Source organism: Vombatus ursinus, unplaced genomic scaffold, assembly GCF_900497805.2.
Source record: "Vombatus ursinus unplaced genomic scaffold, bare-nosed wombat genome assembly UNPS02014812.1, whole genome shotgun sequence".
Lineage (NCBI taxonomy): Eukaryota > Metazoa > Chordata > Mammalia > Diprotodontia > Vombatidae > Vombatus > Vombatus ursinus.
In genome coordinates, this window is record NW_020954590.1 from 71,668,403 (window position 1) to 71,695,208 (window position 26,806).

A 26,806-nucleotide genomic window follows, 5' to 3' on the forward strand; every position below is an offset into this window, starting at 1 on the left:
TACTTAAAACCCTGGTCTTCTAGAAAGATAAAATCCTTCATTTTGTAGGTAAGAAAACTGAGGACTACAAAAGTTAAGAGTATTTTCCCCAAAATCATTAACATTTAATAACAGAGCTGGGACCAGACAACATGTTTTTGAGTACCACTTCAGAAATTCCTGTTACAGAATGAATCAATGAATGAACAAATGAACAAAATATTTATTAAGCTCTTACTGTGTGCAAAACAATTTGCTAAGTTCTGGGGAAACAAATACAAAATAAGACAATCCCTGCTCTCAAAGAGTTCACATTCTAACAGAGAAGACAATATACATGGAAGGTTACGGCTTTGAGTCAGATGGGAAGGTCCTGTGGGCCTTTATGGTGCAGTGACAAAAAAAAATAATGCTCATTCTTTAATGTTGTTTCAGTGTTATATAAACATTTAACAATGCAAAGGATTTTGGTAGAAATACCTTTCTTTTATGGGTCTTTAGCAGCTCTGGAGGTAGTACCTACAGAAGCAATCACCAGGCTGCATCTCCACAAGAGTTGTTTTCCAACATTCCAAATTCGTAGGTCCAGTGTTGTGGGCTGTCTCTATCAGGATCCAAGGGGCAGTGGTGATCAAGGGGATAGTGGTGGTTTGACCTGCCTGGCACAAGCTGCCTCCTGGATCCACTTCATGGTGCCTTTCTATTTCAGGTAGGCTATCTTGCTTCATCTTTTATGTAATGATTCTAAGAAAAATATTTATTTATGTTAGCATTCTATTTATTTCAACTCAGTAAACATTTAGATTGGTTATGCAGACCTATATATGTAGGTCTGTATAACACCTAATGACACACCTAATGCTAGCTCTCATGGAGTTAGAAGAGAGAGAAGAAGAGGTAGTGGGGGTGGGCAATGTCAAGACAGAGGAAAATTAGGTCAAACACACAACTGACTGACAAGTTATTATATGATAATGTGTGGAGAAGTTTCAAATAAAGTTACATGAGAGATTTAAGATGGGACAGATCACTGTGAGGATCAGACAAGATTTCATGAAAGAGGTGACCCTTGAGCCATGCTTTGAAAGAAGGGAAGAATTTCAATAAGAAGAGATTGAGAAGACCATTGTTATTATGGCAGATAAAATGTACAAAATCCTGGATACAGGAAAGAACAAGACTGAGGAATAATTTGACTAGAACATATAGTGCCAAATGGGGTCATCTGCCTAAGAATAATTAGTACATCTGTGCATCTTTCGATCTGACATTCAGTGAAACTACATAGAACAAATTTTGGGTACCAACAGCATTACCTTAGAACAATTCACATCACATTTTCTAAGGAGCCATTTTTTCATAGTTACCATGCAACTTCAGTATAACTTGACCACCCATCTCATGATTGATGAGTAATTATATACATTTTATTTTATTTACACACTCAGTGTACTAGGTTAATGACTCATCAAATTTTGAATGATTTACATTTCTTTTTAAAATAATCTCTTACTATTCAAGCACAATAGTCTGCTTTCCTGTTTCCATCTTAAGTAAACACTCTAGTAAGTGGCACCAAGATGGTGGAGAAAAGACAGAAAGTTACCTAAGTTCTCCCCAGATTTCCTTGGATACAATGTTAAGCCTCTAAACAGATTCTGTAGCAAGAGAACATATAAAAAGATGGAATGAAACAGTTTTCCAGTTAAAGATAACTTAAAAGGATTTCATAAAAGTTTTGGCTCATGTGAGTAAAAGTGCAGTGCAGCCCAGCACAGACGATGTCTGGGCAAGCCACCAGGAGACTCTTAGCCACCGCACCAATTGGTAACCAATGCCCCTCTGTCCTGGTTCAGCAGGCTAGTAGAACAGCAGGCCAGCTGTGAGGCCTCAAGCCCCAGTACAGGGAGCAAGCTGCCAGTCCCAGAAAACCAGGGCAACAGACACGACTAAGTCTGGCCACCTTAGTGCAGTGGGCAAACCACCAGCACCTCAGGCCCCAGTGCAGAAAGCCATTGACCAGACCTCTGGCCCCCAGCATAAGAAGCTTATATGGAATGATGCTGAGTAAAGTGAGCAGAACGAGGAGAACATTGTACATAGTAACAGCCACATTGTGCAATGACTAACTTTGATTAACTTAGTTGTTCTCAGCAATACAAGAATCTAAGACATCTCCAAAAGTCTCCTGGTGGAAAATGCTATCCACATCCAGAGAAAGAACTATGGGAGTTTAAATGCAAACTGAAGCCTACTATTTGCTCCTTTTTTTTCTTCTGTTTTGTTTTGCTTCTCCTTTCTTGTGGTTCCTCCTATTGGTTCTAATCCTTCTTTACAACAAGACTAATGTGAAAATATGTTTAATTGGAATGAATAAGTAGAGCCTATTGCAAGCTGTCTTGGGGAGGGAGGCAAGGAGAGAAAATTTAAAACTCAAAACCTTGTGGAAGTGAAGGTTGAAAACTAAAAATAAATTAATTAAAAAAGAGTTAAAAAAAAGTAGAATTGGCCAAATGGAACAGGAGGTACAAAAGTTAAATGAATAAAATAATTCCTTAAATTCTAGAATTGAGCAGGTGGAAGCTAATGACTCTATGAGACAACAAGAATCAGTTAAAGAAAATCAAAAAAATGAAAAAATAGAAGAAAATGTAAAATACTTCATTAGAAAAACTACTAACCTGGAAAATAAAACCAGAAGAGATAATTTAAAAATTATTGGGCGACCTGAAACCTATGATTAAAAAAAAAAAAAGATCCTGGACGAGTATCTTTCAAGACATCATCAGGGGACAGAGCCAAGACGGTGGAGTAAAAGCAGTGACTTGCTAGAGCTCTCCCCCAAACCCCTCCAAATACCTGTAAAAAATGGCTCTAAACAAAATCTAAAGCAGTATAACCCACAAAAAGAGTGAAACAAATTTCCAGCCCAAGACAACCTGGATAGTTGATAGGAAAGGTATATTGCTCTAGGCTGGGAAAGGAGCAAAGTTTGGCGTGGGTGCACAGGCCTCAGTGAACCTGGAGCAAGCCTCAGAGGACTGAATCACGAGCAACTGTGGCAGTTTCCAGAATTCTCAACCCATGAACGCCAAAGACAACTTAGAAGGTCAGTAGGAAAAGTCTGTGTCTACAGTGAGAGAGAAGTGTGCGGTCCCAACCCTGGTCCCCGAGCGTGGCCCTGGGGCAGCACCTGCCTGCTGAGCTTCTGTCCCACAGACTGAGGGGGAATCCAGTGGCTGATCAGAGGGGGATTGCAGAGATCTCTTTACTGGTGCAGGATTCTCTTGCTTTGCCTGTGCTTGGATCTGGGTCACAGCTCTGGGTGGTTTTCCTGGGGTGAGGAGGAGTGCTGGTGTGGTAGAGATGGTAGTGGTGGTGGAGAGGAAATCCTCCTCACAGTTCTAAGACAGAAAAGAGTGCTTGTGGTCACTCATAGACCAGAGCACAGGACAGGAAAGGAGTAAACACCTCACCCTTGATCATAACACCTTCGAAGAACTGAAAATTTTCAGGTCCCTAGAAGTATTTCTGAAAACAGCTGCACAAAACACCAAAAGCTTGAGACAGTACATTCTCCATTCTAGAAGCAGACCCCTACCTTAACAAAGACTTTATAACTCAAGTAATTGGCTGAGATCATGAGCAAGCAGCGTAAAAAGAGTCAGACTATAGAATCTTACTTTGATGACAAAGAAGATCAAAACCTACAACCAGAAGAAAACAACAAAGTCAAAGCTCCTACATCCAAAGCCTCCAAAAAAAACATGAATTGGTCCCAAGGCATGGAAGAGCTCAAAAAGGATTTTGAGAAGCAAGTAAGAGAAGGAGAGGAAAAACTGAGAGTGATGCAAGAAAATCATGAAAAACAAGTCAACAGCTTGCTAAAGGAGGCCCAAAAACATACTGAAGAAAATAACACCTTAAAAAATAGCTCAACCCAAATGGCAAAAGAGGTCCAAAAAGCCAATGAGGAGAAGAATACTTGAAAAGGCAAAACTGGCCAAATGGAAAAGGAAGTCCAACTCACTGAAGAAAATAATTCCTTAAAAATTAGAATGGAACAATTAGAAGCTAGTGACTTTATTAGAAATCAAGACACTGTAAAACAAATTCAAAAGAATGAAAAAATAGAAAACAATGTGAAATATCTCATTGGAAAAACAACTGACCTGGAAAATAGATCCAGGAGAGAAAATTAAAAAAAAATATATTGGGCTATCTGAAAGTCATGATAAAAAAAAAGAGCTTAGACATCATCTTTCAAGAAATTATCAAGGAAAACTACCCTGATATTTTAGAACCAGAGGACAAAATAGAAATGGAAAGAATCCACCAATCACCTCCTGAAAGAGATCCCCAAATGAAAACTCCTAGGAATATTGTAGCCAAATTAAAGAATTCCCAGGTCAAGGAGAAAATATTACAAGCATCCAGAAAGAAATAATTCAAGTATTGTGGAAACACAATCAGGATAACACAAGATTTAGCAGCTTCTACATTAAAGGATAACAGGGCTTGGAATATAATGTTCTGGAGGGCAAAAGAGGTAGGATTACAACCAAGAATCACCTACCCAGCAAAACTGAGCATAATGCTTCAGGGGGAAAATTGGACATTCAGTAAAATAGAGGACTTTCCAGCATTCTTGATGAAAAGACCAGAGCTGAATAGAAAATTTGACTTTCAGATACAAGACTCAAGAGAAACATGAAGAGGTAAACAAGAAAGAGAAATCATAAGAAATTTATTAAGATTGAACTGTTTACATTCTGCATGGAAAGATGATATTTGTAACTCAGGATTCTTTTGTCAGTATTAGAGCAGTGAGAGGGAAAAATATGTGTATGTATATGCATGTATATAGATAGATAGATAGAAGGTACATGGAGATTTGAAGAAGGGGTGATATCTGGAGTTTTAAGGGGTGAGAGAGGATTATAAGGAGAGAAGGAGAAAGGGAGAGATAGAATGGGGTAAATTATCTCACATAAAACAGATAAGAAAAGGCTTTTACATTGGAGGGGAAGTGGGGGAAGGTGAGAGGGAATGAGTGAATCTTATTCTCATCATATTTGGGTTAAAGAGAGAATAATATACACAATTGGCTATGGAAATCTATCTTACTCTACAGGAAAATGGGGGGAAGAGGGCAAGAGAGCAGGAGGATGATAAAGGGGAGGGCAGATTGGGGAGGGGGTAATCAGAAGCAAACACTTCTAAGGAGGGACAGGGTCAAAAGAGAGAATAGAATAAATAGGGGGTGGGATAGGATTAATGAAAATATACTTAGTTTTTTACAACATGACTACTATGGAAGTGTTTTGCATGACTACACATGTATAACCTGTATCGAGTTGCTTTCCTTCTCAATGAAGGTGGGTGGGGAGAGAGGAAGGGAGAAAATTTGGAACCCAAAGTTTTAAAAACAAAAGTTAAAAAAAAATTGTTTTCACATGCAACTGGGAAATAAGATATACAGCAAAGGGGTATAGAAATCTATTCTGCCCTACAGGAAAATTGAAGGGGGAGAAGGAAATAAGAGAAGGGTAGGAGAGATAGAAGGGAGGGCAGATTAGGAGAAGGGGTATTCAAAATGCATGCCATCTTGGGGTGGGGGGGTGACAAGATGGGGAAAAAATTTGGAACTCAAAATTTTGTGGAAGTAAATGTTGACAACTAAAAATAAATAAATTATTTTTAAAAAAATTAAAAAAAAAGAAATTATCAAGGAAAATTGCCCTGAGTTCCTAGAACCAGAGGGTAAAATAGTCATTGAAAGAACCCCCCAATCACTTCCTGAAAGAGATCCCAAAATGAAAACACCAAGGAATATTGTAGCCAAATTCCAGAATTATCAGGTCAAGCAGAAAGTACTGCAAGTAGCCAGAAAGAAAACAATTTAAATATCATGGAATCACAATCAGGATTACACAGGATTTAGCAGCTTCTACATTAAAGAATGAAAGGGATTAGAACATGATATTCTGGAATCAACTACTCAGCAAAATTGAACATATACTTTCAGGGGAAAAGACGGATGTTCAATGAAATAGGGGACTTTCAATAATTCCTGATGAAAAGATGAGAGCTGAACAGAAAATTCAGTCTTCAAATGCAAGGCTCAAAAGAAGCATAAACAGGTAAATAGGAAGGGGAGAATGAAAACATGTTTTTCAATAAGGTTAAACTGTTTACATCCTTACACAGGAAGATGATACTTGTAAATATAAGTTGACTTTGATGTAATAATATAAAAAATTAATTAGTGGTGAAAAAACAGGATTGTACTGGGAGAAGACAAAAAGGGGAGGCAGAATAGGGTAAATTATATCACGTGAAGAGATGCAAAAGACCTATTACAGTACAGGGAAAGAAGGTGGGGGGTGAGTTTTGTTTGAACCTTACTCTTAGTGGATACATTTGTGTCATACATGGAATTTGGTAAGATTTCTTATTTATCCTTTTTTTCCAAACATTTTATGTAGTATTGGAATTATTTGTCTTTAAAGGTTTGGTAGAAAAAAAAAAACAAAAAGGAAAAGGACCTACATATACAAAATATTTATAGCAGTGCTTTTTTGGTGGAAAATTGTAGGAAATTGAGGAGAATGTCCATCAATTGTCAAATGGTTGGACACACTGTGATATGTGCATGTAATGTAATGCTATTGTGCTATGAGAAATGATGACCAGGATGCTCTCAGAAAAATCTGGAAAGACTTACATGAGCTGATGAAAAGTGAAATGTACTATGTGCAGCAATATTGGAAGATAATCAACTGTGAACAACTTAGCTATTCTCATTAATACAATGATCCAAGATAATTCTGAAGGACTTATGATGAAAAATACTATCCATTCTTAGAGGAAGAACTAGTGGTATCTGAATACAAATCGAAGCATACTTTTTTTTTACTTTATTTTCGAATTTTTTTTAACAACATCACTAATATGGAAATATGTTTAGCATGACTACATATGTATAACCTATATCCAACTGCTTGCCTTCTCAATGAGGGTACTAGGGAGGAAGGAAGGGAGATAATTTGGAACTAAAATTTTTTTAAATGAATATTGAAAATGTTTTTAGATGTAATTGGGGGGAAATAAAATGCTAAATAATTTCAAAAAGAATATAAATTCAGGATAGAACCAGGATAATTTGATGCTTTGGAAGAACATAGAACATTAATTTGAATACTTAAGGAGGACCTGGTGAAAACTACAAGATACAAACTTTTAGTGCCAATAAAGGATAGTTTGTGAACTTTAAAGAGTGTTGTGATATGGTCTGCATAACATAAAAATGACTGAGAAGGCTACCTGCTGTGATATAGACACAGTACATGAGCTTCCTGAGGTGCTGGTGGAAAATAATCTAAAGAAAATTGGTACATGCTTTGAGTTTCAAATATTGCTGAGGTAGAGTTTTATGAAAGTGTACTCCTGACTGGACAATTATGTCACTGGGAGAGAAGATGGCAGCAGAAGTCTAACACTGACAATATTTACAAAAAAGCATATGTAAATTGCCTTGGATTAATACAATCAAAATAGAAAGCTTAAATAATCCAGTCTTAGAAATTAAGCCATTAACAATCACCTTAAAATTAAAAAAAATGCACTATACTGAATTATATGTGAATTCTTTTAAATCTCTTTGGTTTTTATTTATCCCTTTTTTTTAATTTTTATCTTCAATAAGCTGAGATGACTGTTGTCAATTTATTATAGAGAAGGAAACATGAGTAAAGCAATATAGATAGGAGGATACAGAAGTATAAGCTAAAAACATAACTCCAGGTCAGGAACTTGCAGAATGCAGACCAGGAGGGCAGTGAACAGATCTTTTCTCTGGATTGTAACACCTTGGAAGCATGGAAACCTTGTAAGTTTCAAGACTGAGCTGTGAAAGCAATAGAAAGAGACAAAATGATAGAAGCTCGGGCCAGACATTTCTTTCCTTCCTGCTAGAAGAGAACAAAGTTTTATGAATGTCCCAGGACAAGAAGCAGATGAGGGACAATAGATTTGTGTCCCATATATGAGGTATATATAGCATTATGTTTCCTATTTGTTGTGCTACTCTTCACTAGAAAATTTGTGACTTTATGGTAACACAACTGCTAGAAGAGAACAAAGCTTTATGAATGCCCCAGGACAAGAAGCAGATGAGGGACAATAGATTTGTGTTCCATATATGAGGTATATATAGCATTATGTTTCCTATTTGTTGTGCTACTCTTCACTAGAAAATTTGTGACTTTATGGTAACACATCAAAGAATTATCACAGGATTCCTATGCTCAAGGAAGAATGAAATTTTCTGGTTTTAGAAAAGAGTGTGGTACAATGGAAAGAACACTAGATTTGGAATTAGACTATCTTAGTTTAAAATCTGGCTCTGCCAGTTAGTCCCTGTTTGCCCTTAGGCAAGTCACTTCATTTTTCTAGACTTCAGTTGGCTCATTTTTAAAATGAGAGGGTTGAGCTCGATGCATCTATGGTCCCATGAACCTGAAAAAAGAATGTGCCACTCTGCATTTTATAACCCAAGTGGCTACCTATTTTATAACCCACACCATAACTTTAACCAGCATTTTCTAAAATAGATTATTAAACCAATTATTAGCAAATATCTTGCAAATAATTATAGACATCATAGATTCATCAACAACAGGCTGTGACAGATTAATCTTATTTCATTTGGGACAGGGTTCTCAACCTGGTAGATCTAACAAATGAAGTTGCTATGGTTTATCTCAACATCAATAAATTATTTGATTGAGTGTCCCATACTATAAAAAGATAGGGAGATGTGGGCTGGATGCTAAAAACAGTGAGATGGATTGAGATAATTCATGTCCAAACTCAAAAAGTAGATGTTAATGATTCACTCTCAAATTGGTAGAATAAACCCAGTGGTGGGCAAACACAACTTATGCTTGATTTTGTGTTATTTGCCATTTTTATTAATTAATTGGATGAAGGCAAAAATGACATACACATCTAATTTACATGATACAAAACTGGAAACGACACTGGATAGCAGAGCCAGGATCCAAAAGGACCTTGAAAGGATAGAAGTATTGGAATCATTCTAATAAGATGATGGATAGACGGAATGGGAAAAAAAGCTCATTTATTAAATGTTTATTATGTGCCCAGCACTGAACTAAGTATATTTGAAAATACAAATAGAAAATTGAGACAGACTCTACTCTCAAAGGGCATTCACATTCTAGTTGGGGGTGGTAACACATAAAGGAGAGCTCCTCTTCTGGTCATGACAGGAAGAAATGCCAAGTAGTACTTAGGTTCTGACAGGGAAATTAACAATGCTGATGGCAATGTCCTGAGGACCTTAGGGGGCTAGGGCAGGGCAGATAATCACTAATAAAAAGGATGATGGGTCCAAAGATCAAAATGTAACTGCATTCTAGGAGTCATGATGAAGCTGACTGATGAAGTGGGCATCCTGGGCATAAGGAGCTCTTTTTGCAATGTGACTTGGTGGGATGACACCCATAGTTAGACTATAACTGTTTCACAATAAGTAAAAGAAGAGAGGCCAAATAGCATCACATGTGAAGAAGATAAGTATATATAAGGAAATGCAGAAATCAAAGTTAGGAAACATGAGGGAGATATACAGATGATGATCAATGGAGACAAAAACAAAAGTTGTGTTATCAGAGTATATTATAGGCCACCTGGACAAAAGAAAAAAATATAGGTGAAGAGTATAGGAAACACATCACAGTCACAGAAGTATGATAAAGAAATAATGGGGGAATTCAATTATCAGCATATCCAGGGGAGCTTTCTCTTTGCCTCAAGCAGAATTTCTAGCAATTTCCAGAATTACTTTAATTATAATTTCATCCTTTAATATGTGACTCAATCTATATTGAGTAAAAGGCATGATCACTGCTCAGAGTAGATAAGATGACAGCCAAAAGCAGAGAAGAAAGAATTAAGCGACTTGTATTTTGATTCTACTTTCTCACTGTTAAGGAGAATGATCTGGCCAACAGGGAGCTGAAATGCATGTAAGGAAACGTTAAGAAAGAACCTGGCTATGGAAGCCAACATTAAGAGTTAGTTTTAGCTACATCCCAGGGTACTGAAAAATAGATCTGATTTTTTTAGTCCCGTAACTGCTCATTGAATAATTATGGAAAGAATCCAACTGACAGTACTAGCTTGGAGAAAGACCACTATTTTTTTATAAGGGAAGGCAATGAACTCTGTAACTAATGATAAATCAGAAAGTGTTGACTTTCACTGTTAGTACCTCTAGAATTAATCCTTAAAGGGAATTATTGAAAAAGACATGATTACCAAGAGTAAATGTCCCTTCATGAAGAGTGTTGGTCATGCTTAACTAGACTTATTTTTTTAATAGTGTTACTGGAACAGTAGATCAAATAAATATTCTAAATAAGAGTATACCTTAGTTTCAGAATTCCTTGATTTAACTAGCATTTATGAAGCACTTATGTGTCATGGCCTTTTATGAGTGTTTGTGATACAAACACAAAAATGAAACATTCCCTGCCTTCCCTAGTCATATATTCTATTGGGAGGAAAAAAAAACATCTACACATATAACTAAATTTTTAAAATGCAAAGTAATTTGTTAGGGGAAGGGAAACTAGCATATGAGGGCTCCAGTAACACAGGAGCTAAATGTCAGAGAAAGCTATGGATTCTAAGAGACAGAGGTAAAGAGGGAGTTCTAGGTATATGGGGGGAACATTTGAAAGGCACAGACAGGAGACACAGCATTAGATACAAGAAATAGGAATAAAATTCAATACATCTGGAAAAAGTGGTAAGGCACCTGATTATGAAGGGCTTTAAATGCCAGAGCAGTTTGTATTTTGTTCTGGAGACCATAAGGAGACAATAGAACTACTTGAACTTGGGAGTGGCATGGTCAAGCTTAGACTTTAGGAATATCAGTTTGGCCGCTGTAGCTTCACAAACTACATCATGCTATTCTTGTGGAAAAGTGGAAAAATATGAATGAGATAATAAAATAGTAACAATAGCTAGCATTTATAAAGCACTTCTAGCTCTGCAAATACCTTACAAATATCCCTTTTCATCCTATAGCAACTCTCACAACAATACCAGCTTTCTAAATTTGTTATGTATTACTTCCCTGCATGCACTCTATGATCTAACTAAACTAGCTTTCCTTTTATGCCATACATGACACTGTACCTTCTATCTCCAAGTCTTTGCCTGGAATATACTTACTCCTCACTTCTACCTTGTAGAATTCCTAATTTTCTTTAAGACATGAAGTCTTTCCTGATGTCTCTGGATACTACTACCTTCCTCACCCCTAAATTACCTTGTATTTATTTTATGTATATTATGTATATCCCTCTATTGAAACTAAGCTGTTTAGGGTCAGGGACCGTTTTAATTTTGTAATCTGTGTCATCAGGGTCTAGCATATTATGAGTGCTTTGTAGATTCTCATGGGTCATTAACTGATTTAACTTACATAGGTCTGGCTGTCTTTACCTATAAAATGAGGGAATTGGACCCAATGATCTTTAAATTCCTTTGTGGACTAAATTTAAAATTTTGAACATCTTACTTTGTCATACAAAGGTTATTACTTTGCTACAGTTCTTACAGAAAACATTGTAGGACTTAGGTTTGCTTATCTACTGTTTCTCATTTCCAATAAATGACAGGCTCACCTCCTTTTCTGTCCATATTTGGCTTCAATGATACCTTTTTGTGTTATCTTATACAAAAGTCGTGTATCCTCCCTATTCCCACTCTGTGCCTTTCCATTGCCATTAGGGTTACTTTTAGTTTGGATTATTTTGGAATGTGGTTTTCTTTGGCATAATAGGATCATGTCAATAATGCTAATATTAGTGGTTTGGGCTTTTGTTGTGGCTAGTAGCAATGAGAGAGTGAGGGAGTGAGAGGTGAGAACCCAGAAATATGAAAGGAGGAAGAGAGTAACACTGGCTCTGAAGCTACTATCCCAACCATCCTACCACTGACAGATCAGGTTCCCAGAGAGAGTGGTTTCTCTCCTCCCTGAGGGATTGGAGGTGGTGTTCTAATATTAGAATTAAAACTCCAACTGGTGTGTCCCATATTGATTATCAATTGATATCAGTCAGCAAGTAAGACTAATCAGCTATATAGAAATATGTATTTATTATGGTCTTATAGTAAGAATAGTTGGCACAAAACATTCCCCAAAACTGAGAACGTACTCTCCTGCAAGTACTTACAGAATCCAGGGGAAAAGAGATCACAAGCTTCTAGAGACTTTGGTGGCTGTTTTGACCCTGCTCACTGCACAACTGTTTTATAAGTCCTCTGGCATAAGAGGAGTCCCTCCCCAGGAGGATATATTCCCTTCTTGACCCTGGACTCATGTTATACTCTCCCAGTGTATGTGTGGATATTAATGTTTTAATTCCTTGTCTGGGAACCCAGTTTAAGTCTAAGAAAAGGCCCATGTGCCAGTCAGAGATGGTAGGGAAAACAACCCCTTAGTGATTTTGGGTACTGAGAATAACATGTAAAACAATGGGAGTTAGTTCAATACAAAGCTTTATTGCAATTATTGGGAAGAGGAGGAAGGAGAGAGAGGAAAAGGGGACCCAACATACAACTCAGACATACAAACTAACATAGGGTACAACTCATATAAGGGCAATGCTGCATTGGAGAGCACAGAAATGTGCATCCATTCAGGAGAAAAGGGCTGCTCCAGCTGGAAGGGACAGTATGCTCCAAAGTGCTCTTCTGAGTGTGAAGTTCTTATACTATGAATTTGAAAGGTGGAGTTGGCCAAATTGTTTATCAAGGTTCAGGGCAAAATGTTAGTTTTTTAACTTTTTTTTTTATTAAACACATTCCACAGTACAGAGCTTTAGGTCCTGAACAATAATTGTACAATTTTAATGATTTCAATAAACTATTCAGATACAAACTTATTTCAAAGAGATAACTGGCAAATATAATTAATTACAAGTTAGAAGTAGACTATCCCAGTGCTTTGATACATTAATACAGCAGCAATGGTTAGCAAAACCCAAATCCAGAATTTAGCCAGGACTTGCTATTTTAAATCCCCCAAGTCAGATTCCTTGGGTGCCAAAGACAAAGTCTACTGCTATGGTTTAACAAGCATAATCCAAATGTATCATGCACGTTCAAACACTATGATCTCCCAAGGAAGATGAAGAATTTCCTTTTCACATGTGCATAAAAAAAGACACTGCTCTCTGAGAAACAATTTGCCATTTTGTTCTGGGTTACAAGAGAATCTTTTCTTAGCTAGTTTAATATAAAGCTATGAGATGGAAAGGCTTAAAAGTAAGCCACTTTCATGAACTACTGTCAAGATTACAAAACTGTGACCTTGTCATCTGGGATCATTCCTGATTCCAGAGGAACAGTAATGAAAACCTGTTGTCTCTGAGAGGGAGGTGATAGATTTAGGGTGCAAAGTGAGACATATTTTTGTAGACAGCTATTGAGAGAATTAATTTTGCTTGACTATGCATATTTTATACAAAATTTGTACTTTTTTCATTGGAGTAGAGAGAAATTAGATTTCTGTTAATATATTGGGGAAAAGGGGGAAGTGAGAGATTGCTACAGATATGGAATGTTGCATGCATTTCCAGATGAGGTAACTGTATCGTCGGGTCCACTTAATCATTTTACTTTGTTACAAGAGGCCACTCACATAGTAGAATATATATACGTATGTAATGTAAGACACAAAGCACATCAATAAAACTGAAAGGAACAACAAAAAAAGAAATACACAAGTTTTTATCCCCTTTGTTTTTCAATTATGAATGTTTGGACCTATTTTTTCATATTACCATATGTTTTGCTCAGGAAGTTTTTAGTGCTTTGGCTCACTGCACTTAACATAATGTCATCTGGAAACAGAAACACAACATCCCTTAAGGGTATTCCTTTAGATCAACTCTTTTATGATAAAGACAAGCATTTCAGGTGTGCATATGTTTTACACTGCACACCTGAAGTGCTTGCCTTTGTGGAACAAGTTTAATGGAACAAATTAATATTGTTTAAATACCTTCTTTTAAATGAGCTTAAGGAGGAAAGAAGACTGACAGAGGTTCTTCTATCTTTTTGACATATTTCTGTGAAATCTTGTCGTATTTTAAGACAACTTTGCAAATACTGGCAGATGATCCCAATGATGAATGTAGCCTTAAGAATTAACAATCTGCTTAGCTGCTGCAGGAAGGACACCAGAGATCTGGGTTCTTGTCCCAGGCCTGCTATTTATTTGTTATGGGTTATAAATTTTATATAAAGTTTTGGGACTGACATTTAGGAGTCAGGATCACTTGATCCTGCTTCTTATAGTTCATCCAAACCAGAAAAAAGCTAACAGATTTTGGGATCTACAATATCAAAAAGAAACAAAGCAAGGGAAAAAAAAACATACATCTTGATCCTAATTCAGGTCCCTATGCTCAATTACAGCTTTTATGTCATGTTGGGAGAGCTTGATATGTCTACATGGCAGATGATATTTGTACCTAAGATAGCACAAACAGGAATAGAAAGATGGAAGATATGCGTAATGGTACAATTCACCTATCTAGAATAGTATCATCAAGGAATGAATTCTAGACCACTCATGCTTTGTAATTATAGAAATCTTTCCATCTATCTTAAATTCAAATATGATGCCAAGAAGATATTTTAACTTAAAAATCCAGATGTTCCAGTAATAACTTTCAGATACCATAGGTTTTGCTGGTATTTTGCGACCTTGTGCAAGTCATTAAACATCTCTGTGGATTAATTACTTCATTTATAAAATTGAAATAAAAATATACCTATATCACAAAGTTTCAGGATTGTTCAGACAATTCAATGAAATAATAAATGTAACAGTGTTAGGAAAAAATGGTATAAACCTTTTATAAAAGTAAAGGGTATAATTAAGTTTAAATGCCTTTGGCTTTTCTCCAAAATAAGTGAGGTAAGAGGTGTGGCATATTCCCTACTATGATATTTTTATTATGTCAGAGACAGACATGCTCTAATGAAAAGAAATGAAGTCAGAGGACCAGGGTTTAAATCACAACTCTGCTATTTCCTGACTGTGAGACTTTGTGTAAGTTACTTAACCTCTCTGAGCCTCTGTTTCCTCCTCTGTAATATCAACAGCCTCCAGGCCAGTTCTAAAGCTATGAGCCTAGGAGTCTGACTCCTGGTCTAAAAGTCAAATATGCATGGTCAAACAAAATGAATTCCCTCAGTGTCTGTCTACCAAAATGGATCTCACTGTTAGCCCTAAATCCATCACTGTCAAGGACCCTTTTTTAAGCTATATGACTTTTGACAAGCCACTTAACCATCTGAGCCTTGGTTTTTCTCAGCTGCAAAAGGGGATTAATATTTGTACTATCCCACTCACAGGTGTGTTTGGAGGAAAATTTATTTGAGTGTGTAAGTGTGCAGCTTTATTAATTCTTATACCCACTTAAAAGTAATTACATCTACTAAATAAGAACACATCTTGATTCAACCCATTAGAACCCAGATGAACTGTTTCTACACATCTTCTTGAATTAAAGTCATCATATAAGAAACTGGGCAGGCCCTAAAGAATTTGTGTGAAAATTAACTGTACCCTTTTTGTTGGGACTGAATACCTCTGGGGCTCATTCATGTTTCTAAGACTACTAAGATAGTTTGCTATCTAAAGTTTCTCAGTCACTCTTCATTATTCTCAGTGGCATACCAAATGGCTACCTTACTCAGTTGTAAGTTCCCTGAGGAATGTTGTCTTAATAATTTTTGCAGCTTCTCTCAAGATCTAGTGCAAAAATATCCTAGTATGAACTTAATGAATGTTTCCTGATTTGAGTTGAATTAAGTTGATTCTCCTCAACTAATGGGCTAAAAACAGTGTTTGTGTAGTGGGTGTGGTATGGGGTGTAAAATGGAGCAGTCTCTTTTCCATGTTCTATTCTTTGTTCTTTTCCTACCCCCTAAAGAAAGCTGCAAAGTATTTTTATGCTTGAGGAGCTTAATGTCCTTTGATTTTTTTTTCCATCAAAAGGAGACAACTTTCCACTCCTCCTAAAGAAGAAATAACCCTTTACCCAACAGCCTTCTAGCTACTTCCAAGGTATAACTGAAATGTACATTCTCCTTAATAACTACCTCAAATTCCCCAAAATTTTTATATCCTGCCTTTCAAGAAAGATCCTCACATACTTGTTAAATAGAACCTGGATGATTTTTTTTGCTGTTATTAGATCTTTATATATTAAAAACTAAATTCAAAATAAAACTAGGTTAAGGGCTTTTGGAGGTGATTTTAAAAGTTCTGAATATTATATATTGAACATTTTTTAAACAAAGACCTTAACCTAGAAAGGCATGCTTTCTTTTGAATTTAATTTTTAATGCATGAAACTCCAATAATTTTTAAAAAGCTTCTGTAGGGTTTCTGTTTGACAATTGTATTCTTTGTGTTGTTTCTAATAAAATTCATAGGTATTTAATTATGGGTACATGGTTAGAGTAGGGAGAGGGGAAGCCTGGTAACATATAGAATATGTGGCATAGAACATTCACTCTACAAAAATTTAGAGATTCTATAATCTAGTTTCCTCATTTTAGGGCTGGTGAAGTTGAGGCATAAAGAGGATTTGAGACTCTCAAGAATGCACACCTAGTGGCATATAACTAGGTATTCTGTACAGAGAGAACCACTGGACACCTATCTTGGACAACTTCTACTGCTTCTTCATCATCTGAAATTGGTCAGGTTCTGCCCTGTGACAAATTCTCTCTTCCAATGGGATGCAGTACACATGAACTTGTAGAAAATAGAAAGGAATGAAAAAAAAGAAGTGAAAGCATTTTTAAGTATGATTTTGAGGATGGGTTATTTGCTTGGAACAAAAGAGGAAATGGAAGAGGAAGCCTTGAGAATATAGTAGAAGAATGTATGAAAGCTAGAAATGAGGAGTCCTGAATTTTCCTGTGTGAGTGTGATAAAATCACCTAATCACTTAGGAACCTGTGATTAGGAATTTATTCTTAGCAGCTCTTTTTGTGGTAGCAAATAATTGAAAATTAAGGTGATGCCCATCAATTGGGGAAGGCTGAACAAGTTGTGGTATACGAATGTAATGGAATACTATTGTTCTATAAGAAATGATGAGCAGTCAGATTTCAGAAAAACCTGGAAAGACTTATATGAACTTATGCTGAGGGAAGTAAGCAGAACCAGGAGAACATTGTACACAGTAAAAGCAACATTGTGGGGGCAGCTAGGTGGTGCAGTGGATAGAGCTCCAGCCTTGAAGTCAGGAGGACCTGAGTTCAAATATTGCCTCAGATACTTGACACTTACTAGCTGTGTGACCGTAGGCAAGTCACTTAACCCCAACTGCCTCACCCAAAAAAAAAAGCAACATTGTGTGATGATTAACTATGATAGACTTAGTTCTTCTCAGCAATACAGTGATCCAAGACAATTCCAAGACTTGTGATAGCAAATGCTAAGCACATCCAGAGAAAGAATTATGGAGTCTGAATACAGATTGAAGCATACTATTTTCCATTTTTTTTGTTTTTTTTTCTTTCTCATGTTTTTTCCCTTTTGTTCTGATTCTTCTTTCACAACATGACTAATGTGGAAATATGTTTAACATGATTGTTCATGTATAACCTATCAGATTGCTTATTGTCTTTGGAAAGGGGGAGAGATGAGAGGGAAGGAGAAAATATTGGACCTGAAAATTTTACAAAATGAATGTTGAAAACTATCTTTACATGTAATTGGAGAAAAACAAAATACCATAAAGGAAAAATAAAATAAAATCCTAATCCTTCTGTCTTCGTGTGAGCAAATACAATAGGGGAGCATCACAATGCTGCTCCAACTGTCCACTAACCTCACAGAGATATTGGCATGAATAAATGATTTGTTCTTTTGAACATCCTTAGAAAAAGATGAAAACAAACAAACAAAAAAAATGATGAAAATGACTTATTCCCCTTTTCCAGTACAGTGATAGTCTGGATAAAATACATAGATTTCACAGATTTCTGCATTTCAATAACCTTTATCAAGCAAAATTCACAGGTCTTTCCTGTGAGGTAGTTCTTATTTAAAATCTGAATAAAGCATTGGTCTCTGATTCATTAAGTTTAATTCAGGCACCAGAGGTAAAAACAAAAGAAAAACACATTTCAAAAAGACCCTACTTAACCTTGGCTAATTAGCTATAGTTAAACTGCTACCAGCCATGACCACTCCCATCTTTCTCATCGAATATATGATTTTCAAGGTTGTATTATCTTTTAGACATGCTAGTAATATTAATACTTGTGTCTTGAGAGCTAATATCTTTATTTTTTGCAGGAAAATAATTTTGAAACTATAAATCAATAGACAAAGCAGATTTTTATCCTACCCCTTCTCTCAACTTCTCCAAGTTTCATGCCAATAACTTAAATAACAGCAACAAAGATATTTAAAATCTTAAAAAAGAAACATATGGCTTGTTATCTTGGCATCTTGTATTTTGATGCCATTTTTTTATATCACACTTGTCTTTGCCCATAAAAACATCTTCAGGTTGGTAAAGCTATAGCACATTCTGTTAATTAGGGAAACACAGAATCCACTTTCCAGTCTGTCCTCTAGGATTTAAACAGAGCCCTTTAGTTAATGGTTTAAAAGCATAAGGCATCTCAGAAATCACCCTAAGTGCAAAAACCAAAGCATTGACTGAGGTTGCTGAAGTCTAGTAGAAAGTCTGTGGCCTCTGGGTAAAAATTGATCTGTGTTTTCTTAAATAATAGAGTCAATTATGGACATAGAACACACTCTGTGCACAATCTGCTACTTCAATCACTTGTGATGATGATTACTTTTCTCTTTAGCCCCCCTTCTTTACTTCCAACCAAGAAATGACTACCCTTGCTGTTTAAATTCTTCAAAAAGGCAGCTGCTTAGGATGCTGACTTCCTTAGCTATTCTCCTTCCTTTCATTATTTCCACTTGGAACACCATGAAGGAAGTCCATATGGATAATGCAGGCACTCCAACTTTTCCACCTCTGCTTTTTCATGCATCCTACAACTTAATTAGTCAGTTAATAGCATTTATTAATCACTCATATGCCAGGCATTGTACCTGACTTGGATTACAAAGAAAAGCAAAAATAAGGTTCCTATCCTAGGAGAGACAACCTGCAAGCAATTACATACATACAAGAGATAGATAGGATGAATTGGAGGAAGCCATCTTTTGAGTAGCTCTGTTAGTAATGTATAAGGTTACCAAGTATTTCTTGGAATTACAAGTCCCACATCACCAATTGGTACATGGTTAGCTGTTAATAACCTAGTGGTCCTGGAATTATCTCACTAAAATAATTATATACAAATCCAGATGTTAAAATGCATCTTCTTTATCCTTTCTTCCCTAAGCCATGCCAAAGCCACCTGATGTGGCCTCCACTATATCCTCTCCCAAATGATGTTAGCTCTTTTCCTATGCTATTTGGCAGCAAACTACGTTCAACTTCAAGGGAAAGAATCTTAGTGGCTATAGTGTTACCCTGGAAAGAGGTCTGGGAAGTGACAACAGAACCTTGCTTTCTCTCTACCAAGTTTGACGAGCAATATATTGATGATTCACAAAGGCAGAGAGAAATAATGTTTGTAGCAAAAAGATGAGATGAACTGCTAGAATGGAGCCAGGTAGCAGATATGAGAGATTTGGGGAAACAGATTTGTTTTTCAGTCCAACCTGGATCCATGATGGAGCTCAAGTCAAATAAAATACAAAATGTAATGCTTGACATTCAAAGCCTTTTATAACCTAACCTCCTCCTAGCTTTTCAGTCTCCTTACTTTCTGACACATACTCTTCCAACCAAGGACACAGGCCTCCTTGCTTTCACATAAATAAGACACTCAGAGAATTTTCTCTAACTGTCCCTCCTCATCTCTGCCTACTGACTTCCCTGATTTTCTTCAAGTCCCAATTAAAATTCCATATTCTACAGTAAGCCTTCACTGACTACTCTTAATTCTAGTGTCTTCTCTCTCTTTTTTTACTTCCTATTTATCCATATGCAGCTTGTTTGTATATATTTGTTAGCTTTTAATGGGGTGTGTCTGCTGTGTATGAAATAGCTTCTTGGAGCTGCAGTTGAGAGCTGGGTGACCCACTGGACATGAGACATGGATGAGAAGCCCTCAAAAGGGCTCAGAAAGACCTCACACTAGTGGTGCTAGCCCAGCCATCTCAGCAAATGGGCTAAACCAAGTTGAAAGTAACTGATGGACCTAAAACCCATTGGTGAGATGGGGGGATGTCCACCACAAGCATGTGAAGACCTCCCCCAGCAGAAAGGGTTGTTGAGAACAATTTGTTCCAATGGCAATAAAGGTAACTAAAGTAGGGACTGTGAAGGGGTTAGAGTTTGTTCAGATATTGAAGATATAAAGGTCAACCACTGCATCCTGAGCCATTGCCAGTCTTTGTCTTGCCAGTGGACTTTTGTCTTGCCAGTGGACTTTGATGACTATGGAAGAGAAGTGAGACTGATGACTTTGTACACCTCTACCTCACTGAAATCGAATTCACATGCAAGTCAAGACAACCCCACAACACCATTAATCTTCTTCAAAAAGGAAGGACAAAACCAATTTACATGCTTGTTGTCTCCCCCATTAGACTGTAAGCTTCATGAGGGCATGGACTGTGTCCTTTGCCTCATTTTGTAAACCTAGCCCTTAGCACAATATGTAGCACACATAGGTACTTAATAATTGTTTATTAAATGACATTTTATTGAAAGTGATGGAGAAAATGTTAATTCAGATTAAACTGAAAAGTATGTCATACATATATGTGTATGTACATATTATATATGTATCTATATATATATAATATGTATACATATATGTGTGTATAAATGGCAGTTGTTAAACATTTACCAACATACTACTGCACTGGAGCAGGGAAAACCTTTTTCTCCTTCCCCAACTGGAACTCCCCAGGGATGACTTGAATTTGCTCTTCTCTTTTCACACTTCCAACAACATTCACTCAGTCTTCCCTCTCAGCCCAGGACCTTATCTCCTACATTTTATTTGTAAAAATAGAAATTTTCTATCATGAGTTTCTTCTTCTCTCCAAGACTATAGCTCAAGTCTTGCCAACTTTATCCCCCACTTTATTTTTCATTGATCCTATCTATGAAGAAGAGTTGACCAGACCAACTAAGACCAACATCTCTATTTATACCTTTATTCTAATTCCATTCTTTTCCTCTAATAACTGCCTCCTTTGATAATTATCTATTTCTATAATCTTCAGTCATTTCCTTTCTACTGGTTCATTTCCAGAATAGGATGTGCATAGTACTCATAGCTCCCTCATATTTGGAGAAACAAAAACAAAAATCTTTCACTTAAATATGACATGACCTCAAGTTTTTATACTGAATCTCTCCTCCCATTCATAGCCAAACTCCTGGAAAATACTTTCAATACTTCTTGCTTCCATTTCTGTCTCTCATTCACTCTTTGGTATTTTCTCATATGATGTTCTGCCCTGCCACACAACTGAAACTTCTTTCTCTAAGATTAAAAATGATCTCTTAATTGCAGAATATGATTGTCCACTCTGTCTTTTTCCTTCTTTTCCTTCACTATGGAGCATCCTTTACTTCCTGGATTTCTGTGACATGGAACTTTTTGGGTTCTCTTTCTATCCCAAGGATATTCCTAAAAGCCTCTTTTCTCTCTCTGCACTCTCTTAGTAACTTCATCAGTTTGTATGAATTAAATTATCATCTCCATGAACATAACTTACTGATTTCTAGAACCAATACATGTCTCTCTCCTCATCTACAGTCTTATATCACTGACTGAACATTAGATATCTCCAACTGGAGAGTCAGTCTGTTTATATGCATTTATCATGTACATACTGTGTGGCAAGCACTATGCTGCACTGGATAAAACAGAAAGTCAAAATCATGCTCTCTGCCTATCATTTTAATGAGGGAGACAATATGTTAAAAAAAATCCCTTGTACATACAACACATATTTAGTATAAATGGAAGGTAATCTCAAAAGGAAGGCACCAGCAGGGAAAAGGAGTAGGATAGACATCTCAAATTCAACATGACTGAAAGGAATTCAATATTATCACTTTTATTTTTAATTTAATATTTTTCCTTTATTAGGTATAAAAACAACTTTTAAAATTCGTTTTATAAAATCTTGAACTCCAAATTACCTCCTTCAATTTAATAAGGATTACATGTGTGCAGTCATGTAAAACATATTTCTATTAGTCATGTTGTAAAAAAAAATACATAGACCAAAGAAAACAAGAAAAATAAAGAAAGCAAACAAATATACATCAATGTGCTTTCATATTCCATCAATTCTTTATCTGGAGATAAATAGTATTTTTATCATAAATCCTTTGAAAATGTATTGTACCATTGTATTGCTGAGGATAGCTAAGTCAATCACAGTTGATCATTGTACAATGTTGCTTTCACTTCTTACAATGTTCATTTCACTTTGAATCAGTTTATGTAAGATTTTCCAGGTTTTTCTGAGAGCATCCTGCTCATCATTTTTTAAAGAACAAAACTATTCCATCACAATCATAAACCACAACTTGTTCAACCATTTCCTAATTGATGGGCATTCCCTCAATTTCAATTCTTTGCCACCACTAAAAGAGCTGCTATAAATATTTTATACATGTAGGTGCTTTTGCTTTTTTTGTATCTCTTGGGGTACACACCTGGTGGTTGTATGGCTGAGTCAAAGGATATGCTTGTTTTTATAGTCCTTTGGGCATAGCTCCAAATTGATCTCCAGAATGGTTGAATTAGTTCCCTCTCTAGTAACAATGCATTAGTACCTCAATTTCCCCACATCCCCACTAACATTTGTCATTTTCCTTTTCTGTCATGTTAGTCAACCCAATATATATGTGGTGGTACCTCAGAATTGTTTTAATTTGCATTTCTCTAATTGATAATGATTTGAAGATTTTTTTTCATATAGCTATAGATAGATTTGATTTGTTATGAAAACTGTCCATATCCTTTGACCACTTATCAATTGTTGAGTGACTAAAATTCTTAAAAATTTGATTCAGTTCTCTATATATTTGTGAAATTAGACCTTTAGCAAAGAAACTTGCCATATTTTTTCATAGTTATAATTACTGTGTATTTCTCTCCATTTTATTTCCCCCTATTTATCCTACTCTCTCCTTTCACCTTGTCCATCCTCAAAATTGTTTTTCTTCTATCGCCTCCTACAATCAACCCTTCTATCAGCAACCCCTTTCTTTTATCTCCTTCTCCTACTCTCCTGTAGGCTAAAATAGATTTCTATGCCCAACTGAGTGTGTATGATATTCCCTCTATGAGCCAGTTTCAATGAGAGTAAAGTTCAAGTTCTCCCTTCTACCTCCTCAACTTCCCCTCCATTGTAAAATCTCTTTCATGCCTCTTTTATGGGAGATAATTTGTCCCATCCTACATTTCTTTTTCCCATTCTCCCTGTGCATTCCTCTTTCTCACCACTTGTATTTTTTTTAGATAATCATCCTATCATATTCAACTCTTACCCATGCCATCCAAGTATACACCTTCTAACTGCCCTAATAATGAGAAACTAGGAGGTTATTTGCAATAATCCAACTAAGAGGCATTTATGACTAGAATTATGGTGATGTCCTTTTGCTTGGACGAAATGGGACAAATTCAAAAGTTTTAGAAGAAGGCATCAACAAAGTATGACAAGTGGTTATCTGAAGTAAAGGAGAATGAGAGATGAAGAATGACTCAGAGTTTCAGATCTGGGAGACTGGAAGGGTATTGGTACCTCCAATAGAATCAGGTAAATTTGAAATAAGGGTAACTTTAAAAGTGATAACATTGGAGTGGGAGAGAGCCACGTTGTAATCTCTTGTTGAATGTAAGCTCTTTGAGGGAAAAGACTACATTTCTTCCATTTTTATCCTTATATCCCCAATGTCTACCATAGTGACTTATATTTTATAGACTCTTATTAAATGATAATTGAATTATATTGAAATGTTGGAATTTCAGAAAGTATAGGGTAGATTTTTGTTGCAGGGTGGGGGACTTCCAGATCATTGTGAGAAAATGGTGAGGTTTATCTCCCTGGATCCTCCTGAGTTACAGAAATTGAGAAATGTAAGGGTTCATATAGATGTCATGGAAGCTTTTTATCCTAGTCAGTATCCCATTTTCCTACTCTAACAAGACTTCCCAACCCACCAAAAAGATGTCCTTTATCTCTTTTTCTGTAGTCCTTCCAGCCATGAGTTATTGTTCTGGCAAATAAGATGTATCTTATCCATGATAAGCATTAATTAAGTATTTGTTAACATTAATTACTACAATGATAATATTTTGGTCCCATTCCTCTACTTAGGTCCATAACCCAGTAGACCTAAGCTGATATAATAGGGAGTTTTGTTATTTGATGGAGAGGTAAAAAGCTGAAGTGAAGATCAGGATTATCAATATATTTGACCCTTCCTCTAACTCACTGTTCTGATGATGGACTTTAGTTTATTGCCCATCCATTATGGATATCTACTCATATAGCCTTATTGTATCCATTGCAACTTAAAATAAACAGCAAGAAAATTATTTCTCCTTCATCACCAATTATTACTTCTTCTAACACGGACTTCTGTCCATCTTCCTTACCCTGCTACTCACTCCAGTGCTACATGCCTTTGCATATTTCTTATTTCTCTACCAACAAATTGCTGTACCTGTGCTTTTGAGAGAATTTGGCATGACAGACTGGAAGTAGGGTAGACACGGATTTAAATTTCATATATATGACACTTGCTAACTCCATGGTCCTGGGCAAGTCACTTAAACTATCTGAGCCTCAGTTTCCACATGTGCAAGAGGAGCCATCATTGTGTAAGAGGAGCCATCATTTCAGCAGGTGGACTGAACCAAGTTGACTGTGGCATTGAGCAGCTGAATGATTTGTTCATATGCAGAAATCAGGTATGTATCATAGGTAGGACTTGAATGTGAGCTTCTTGCAAACAGAAATTGTTTCCAAGCACAGAGCCAGGCACGTAGTTGATGCTTAATAAATATGTGGTTTATTGATTGACTGAATCCTGGTCTTTTGGATACCAAAGCTGTCATTCTGTTCATTAGACCAGCAGCCTTTCATATGTGAATGCAGAGTAGGGTACAATAGTTCATGCAGATTTATACAAAATAGCATGCAAATAATCTTTTTTGTTATTTCAGTTCTGAATAGTGCATGATTGGGTGCCCTCTGAAATGAGAAATCATTCCCTGAAAATTAGAATGTGAAATCTTTAGAGTCTGTCACAGCAAAATAATCAATTGGTTGAACAGCACACTGCAAGGCAAAGGCCCTCTGGAATTGATGGCTTGCTCCTTCTATAGTCATAATATTCTTTATGCAGATTGTTTCATTTAAAGCCTTAAGTGTTTAACTTGATATTGGTTTATTACTTTTTTGTTTTGTTGAATTATTTCAATATCCTTTTTACTTCATGAGTGAATGCTAGGATTGTAAGTTTAAATCTGTAAACCTAAATTATTGTGCCAGTATGTGTTCAGTTTTCTACCTGAGGTCAGGCACTGTATGTTGGGAATGGTATGCAAAGTTCCAGACATATTTTACTTATTTGTCTCCAGATTGACTACAAAGGGGCTGGCTGCTCTGGAGATGAAAGTGTCATTTTGTTACAGCATGAAGTATTTTCTCAGAATAAAATTCCATGCATGGAAACAGAATGAATATGGGGGGGAACAGATCTTGACCAATATTTCAAATGAAGACAATTTCCTCTCAATAGGTATTACAGTAGAGACAAAAGGAAGATTTTAATACTTATATGGGGTGGAAATCATTTTACATCATAAAACAATGTAAGATGTCTATTCAGAAAAAAAACAATAGGCAAAAAAAACAATTAGAACAACTTTGTGATTTCCTGAGTTGAATAACAAAAGTTATCAGATATGAAATAAGCATTCACTTTGATTTCAGCTTGCTTCCTGGGAATTCAAGTTTTGTTTTGTTTTGTTTTAAAAAACCAAGACTTACAACAGAAGTAGCAACAGTGATGGCCTATCCTAGCTCAGATCTGGAGACAGTTGTGAGAAGGGCCCTGTGGAGTCAGCCTAGGCCTTGGAGAACAAGTTGTGAGGTGAAGCCCCAAAGTGGAAGTGTACCTCTTCCACACATATTGCAACACAAGCCTGTCAGTATGAACTGGCACTTCTACATGATACACATCAGGGACATGTTCATCAGAACATAGGGAAGCACATCTCCTCCAAAGTAATCTGGAATCATTTAGGTAACCCTTACAATATGTAAGTATTACATGAGTCTGAGATTCTTCCATTCCCTAACTCAGAGAAACTTCATCCATCCTGGAGAAATTATTCAAGAGTTCAAAGAAGGAAAAATAATGAATGAATATGAGGGGAAAGAAAAAATAATGAAAAAAAGATATCCACACACTTTTTTTTTTTACATCTTCAAGGAAATTTGGGGAAGGGAGCTGAAAAGTCCAATGGCAAAGAGGAAGAATACTCATCAGACTCTGGGTCTAAAGAAGGTGAAGACAAGAGGAAATGCAACCCAGTCATAGAAAAGGTTCTAGATGTAAATAGCAATCCCTCTAGTCCAAGCATAGCCAAATGTCAGAGAATATAG

At 36.3% G+C, this 26,806-nt stretch overlaps 1 pseudogene; it reads left to right on the forward strand.

Moving 5' to 3' along the window:
• The first annotated feature begins 1,760 nt into the window (after window positions 1–1,760).
• On the forward strand, window positions 1,761–26,806 carry LOC114053987 (annotated as a pseudogene).